The sequence below is a fragment of the Argiope bruennichi genome, chromosome 4 (assembly GCF_947563725.1).
Source record: "Argiope bruennichi chromosome 4, qqArgBrue1.1, whole genome shotgun sequence".
In the NCBI taxonomy this organism is placed as follows: domain Eukaryota; kingdom Metazoa; phylum Arthropoda; class Arachnida; order Araneae; family Araneidae; genus Argiope; species Argiope bruennichi.
Window position 1 is genome coordinate 113,906,970 of NC_079154.1, and position 6,000 is coordinate 113,912,969.

Sequence of the window (6,000 nt, forward strand, 5' to 3'; positions counted from 1 at the left end):
ATTACTAGCCGCCTTTGGCGACCAGCCGGTTCATCAGTATTACCGCTCGCTATAATTTTCAATTAAACATTTTAAGTAACTGATCTCTTAATAGATTCTCAAACAAAACATTTTTAATCTTCAAATTTTGATAGTCATACCAAACTTATACTGTTGTTTAGATCGTTTCGTTCAATTTACTATATATATTTTCCTAATTTGTTGTCATTTCAGGTAAAACTTCAACTTTAATTTAAAGTGGAAATGATGAAATTGCAATTAATATAAAGATATTTTTTAATAAAACCAATCATTTTATTTTATTTATCATCTTTATTGTTATTTATTTATTATTATTATTATTATCGAATATGAGTATTGCAAACAGAATCGCTCGGTATTTATGTGAATTACAAAATATTTTTCATAATTTATGTAATATCTCAAACAATAATTCGACAAAAATTTCTCAGATTCAGCATAAAATTCAGTTTTTAGTTTTGATTTCAAAAGGATTGAAATGAAAACAATAATAATATTTTGTTCCGGCCTATAAATATATTTCAAAAATTATGAAGTCTAAATTTAATGCAGTAAGGTATCATATTCTGAGAAATATTCTGGACACACCAAATTTTAAATAAATGAATGAATGTTTCTATTTTCCACAGTCAACTAAGACTTATTTATGAAGTTTTGAATGTTAAAAATTTAGAAAAACTCAACATTTTCATAATCTTAGGCCAATTAATCTTGAGAAACCTGCGCGCTTATTGCGTATTTTCTTTGAAACGATCGATGAAAAATCTAAAATTATCCTTTTTTTATTGAATAGTGATATATAAATTTTCATAAATCAGTCAGTTTCAGTGATTGATTTAGTTGATTGGAAATTAACTCTTTTTATTTAAAATATTAGTGTTTCAAGAACATTTTGTTATTCGTGATTTCCCCAGCAGAAGCTTTATGTAAAATCAAAAATTCGTTATTTATTAGAGCATTTATTGAATCAAGTTACATAAAATATAATCATTTCCCATTTAGACCATTTTAGCAGATCTGTGTCTTACTAAAGGTTTACAAATTAGCTGTGTGGCCCTGATTTGAATGGATATCCTGTTCATATTAAACAAAACTTGCCTTAAAATAAAACTGATTTATTGGATTAATAATATAGAGAGTGTAAAAGATCATAAAATAACTTTTCTTGAATTTTTTTTTTAAATAATATTTCATATTTGTTTTATTTTCTACAGACATGTGCCGAAAATTATATTTTTGCACATTTCCAAAAAAAATTTAATTTATTTTTAGTTGGAGCTTTAATCAATGTGATGGCAACACTTCGAAAAAAGTTAATTTTTTCCCATGAATGTGAAACGTGCGCGTGCAGCTTAAATTTTATTTTCTACGAAAAAAATTGTTGAACAATATAGTTAAAATATTTATTTAAAAATAGAAATTTAATTTTTAGGTTAAAACATTGGTATCATTTAAAAGATAAATTTTTGATCTTTAACTTCATGTAAAAATCTTTTTTGTGCAGTAATATTTTCGGACGTTATAGCAGAAACCCGCCAAAATTTCGCTTAATTTTTAAATAAATGAAATTCTAATTAAAAATTCGAACAAATAACCCCCAGGTGCACATTCCTGGCCTCCAAGGTATACACGTGCCAAATTTGGTAGCTGTAGGTTGAATGGTCTGGCCTGTAGAGAGCCAAAACACACACACACACACACACACATTGAGCTTTATTATAAGTATAGATGAATATTCCTCGTTTGATTCACTGTTGAGAAGTTTGTTTGATTATTAAAAAGATTTTCACAAGTTTTTCATTGTTATTTTTTTTAAAGTAGATTTTTGAGTTATCTTTTGGTTTGCAAACTGAACATTAAAAAAACAGCTCAGTACAGAGTCAAACATTACAGTTTTAAGAAAACCGCATGCTAATATAATGTCTGCTTTTTCGAAATGTCAAATGTTCGATGCATTCAAGAATTTGGAAAGAAAACACTTTTTCATTCATTTCCGTGATATATATATATATATATATATATATATATATATATATATATATATATATATATATATATATATATATATATTCTTAATTGAAAGTTAAATTACTTAGTATTTTAACAACAAAAAAAGGGGGGGGGACTATGCCATCAATAAATTTACCTTTTTTCAATGAAAAAAACAGACAAAAATACCAGATGATCAACTCAACAGGAAGTTCCAAAACGTATCAATAGAACTTTTAGAAAAACATTTTCTCAGAATGAAATAAAAGGCTTTTTGGCAAGAAAAAAATGTGGAAAATGGGAGAAAAAAAAACTGGGTATATATATATATATAGAACTTGTATTTTTAAAGCTGTTTCCAGAAGATACTCTCGGACTTTTTTTACCATGCCTTTCAACTTCGAAGAGATGGAAAAAAGATTCATTTAAATGTCTTACAATATACCACTTAAAAATATCGTTTAAATGTGGTATTATATTGTATGACGTACTAGCATTAATTCTTTCGAACATGATAATTTATTTCCTGACGTAATCGTATCAAAATGTCCCCTGGCTTTTAAATTACTTAATGAAGAAAATGTATTTTTGAAGTATAAATATATACTTTCTTCAATAAGTGGTTTAACACTTCAGCTTCATTTCTTCGACCACTCATATGTAAGAATTAATACTTTTTATTAATTATTGTTGTTGTAATTCTTACATATGAGTGGTTGAAGAAATGAACTAGCATGCTTGAAAGAATTTATGAAAACTCATACTTCTTCTGTAACGAATCTGTGTCTCCTGTTTAGATAAAATAAATTTTGAACGATCAGGAGAAAGACTGTAATACAGATCCTCATTAGAAAGCTCAAGGTGTTAAATTAATGATTAAAATCTATGAGAGAGCATGAATTTTCATCCAGCCTTAAAATAGTCAAGATGTGACTCTCAAAATAAAAATTCGAAGAGGACAGCTAAAGAGACAGAATGAGTAGAATGTTTCACATTGTCAAACTTTTAAAATGGGATTATCATTTTATTTTAATCAAAAGTATAGAACATAAGTTTTGTTAAAAAGTATTCTGCTTAAAAACAATAAAATATCCATTTTTACAATAATCTCTCTCTCTCTCTATATATTAATACTGATTACCACATTGCTTGCAATTTTAAAATTATATATACATGTGTATATGAAAATATAATATAAATGAGTGTATAATTAATATGAAATGAATTTAATGTAAATATTATGGATGTAATATCTAATAAAAGTTAAAATAATTTGGACCATGTTTATTTAAAATTATAAATTAGTCTAAAGAATGCTCTCATAGATAGTTGGATTCCATTTTAGTTTGAGGAAATAAATGAAACATTATTATTTATACGAGTTTATCTTATTATTCTGAAATAAAATTATTCCTAAGCTTTCTATTTCTTAATAATCGTCCTGATATGTTTATTCAAAACTATAAATCACTTTAAAGAAGGCTTTGAAAAATAATTGAATTCGTTTTTAGTTAGATGAAACAAGTGAAATATTATTATTTAAATGGATGTGTATCCAATTAATCTAAAAAAAATTATTCCCAAGCGTTCTATTTCTTAATAATCGTCCACTATTTGAAGTAGAGATAATTTTTACTTTTTAAGGTTTATAGACGTAATTATTTTATAATTTCTGATCAGAAAATAAAACACCAAGTTTTACTAAAAAATTTTCCATTATATATTATTTTTTATTGTTATTTTATAATATGAGACTCTTTAATGAATTTCAAAAAAAAAAAAAATGACTTGGAAAGAGTTTTCAGTTATTGAAAGAGCTTTCAATCGATTCATTTATTCCGTTAAGTAAGAGTAGGTGGTAGAAAAGTGTTTTCAATTTGACGTCATCAATTCATACGCTCTCTGAGAGCGTACTCTTACCAGTGCTCTCGTACATTGGATGTTTATTATTATTAGGATTCGAAGAACTTCATTCATCAGCCACGTATTCAGTAACAAATGAAAGAAATTGATTTTTCTAGACCACCTTTATTTAACTGAATTATATATGATGCCAATAGCAACGGCATTTCCATTCAATGTTCGGAAATTGAAATGAATTGCGTCAAAACTAATTATTGAATTGGAAGTAAAAATAGTTAATTTTCAAAAATTTTCCTTTTTGATGAAATTGTAGACATATTTTCTTTCAAAAATTGCAATTAATATATATTTTTTAATTATTTCAGAAGATTGTATTTTTTTTCATGACTTCATTATTATAGATAACATGGAATGTTAAAATTAAAATTTTTTCAAATTCAACAACTTGAATCGGAACAAAGCTTCATTAAAGTATCAATTAAAAGTTCTGAAAATAGGGAAATAGAATAATGTCATCTAGAAGATGTATGAGAAAAAAATTACAAGAACTTAGGTCATAAAAAAATGAAAAATTAATTAAAAAATTTAAGTTTTCAAGCAAGAAAAAGGTAAAAGTTGCATAGGCGTTTAAAAATTTCAGATGAACTAAAGAGCAAAAATAATACATTTTAGAAATAAATCTTTAAGCTTAAATTTTAATGTAGTTTGACAATGGATTCGTAGAATTCCTTTTTACCAATTTTGTTTTCAGAAAAAAAAATTTTTTTGCATGAAATTAATTATAACGTAAAGCAGAAAATTCAATAACAACGAAAATTAAAATAAAAAATGAATGGATATCAGTATGTTACTTCATAACCTTGGATTTGAGTTAAATGAATGAGCTGTAAATGAATTGTTTTAACGCCATTTTTCTAGAACAATTGTAAGCTATTGTGAGTGTGACTAAATCAAACTTCCGACGGAAATTGATTTCATTAGTTGCTACACAGATAGTACCTTTGAGTTTTTTTAAAAAAATAACAATTATTCAAGGTTACTCAATCATTTAGAAGAATTTTGTGTCAGAAATTTCCTACTTAGACATATTAAAAATCAGACTTAGGTCCAGCTGGATTCGCAATCAGACATTGCTTAATACTGAATTTTCTCCTTTTATTATAAACGGCATACAAAATATTTCTATTTCCTGAGCTTAACAAGTAAGTTATTCTTACAAAAGTAAGCATTAGTATGCAATATCAAGATAAATTTATCACAATTACTGTCATGAAATTTGGCATTCTGATAATTGAAAAAGTCTGAAAGAAACTCCAAATGTGAATTTTAAAATTTTATGCTGAAATTTCTAAATTTTACAATATATGTTTTTAAGGATCATTTTTTGCTCCTATATGCTTATGACATAGTTTCTGATTATTCTGATTCTAATAAAATTTGTTTTTAGTATCTAAGATCATTTATTAAATTCCAAAACTAAAAAAAATATATATAGTCAATATTTACAAAAATGTCAAAGGATTAAAGTTACTGCAACTAATATTCATTTTTCGTTTTTAAAAAAACTTTTTTCTGAGGTAATAATTGGGTCGTTTCTTCCTAATAAATAAGAAGGATCAAAATATATCCTTATTTAACCCTTTCTAGGGCCGTGGGAAGTATGCTTTCCACCAAATTTATCAATCTTTGTATGAAATTTTGTAGGTTGTCCTAAGTTCTGACACATTTTTTTAGAAAGACAGAAATTTAGATGCTTCAGTTCTTTATCTCAATCAAAATGATGTGTCTTGATTTGTTACTTAATTATTAATTAACCAAATTAATTAATGAATCAAATTAAATTTATCTAATAAGCTAAATGAATCCCTTTTCTTATTCTAATTTCAAGCCTAAAACTATTTTAACATAATATGACTAGAAAAAAAAATGGCCCTTTAAAGGGTTAAGAGGATTTTTAATTATTTTTTTGTTGGACCTTACTGCAAAGTTCGATGCACCTGGACAGGAAAATATAAACGATTTAAGTTCTGCATTCTTAAAAGTGTCACTTATTCAGTAATTACAAATTTGTTGCCTATTTTCTTATTTTTTCCTCTGATATAATAATAAGAGTGAATATAGATAAGA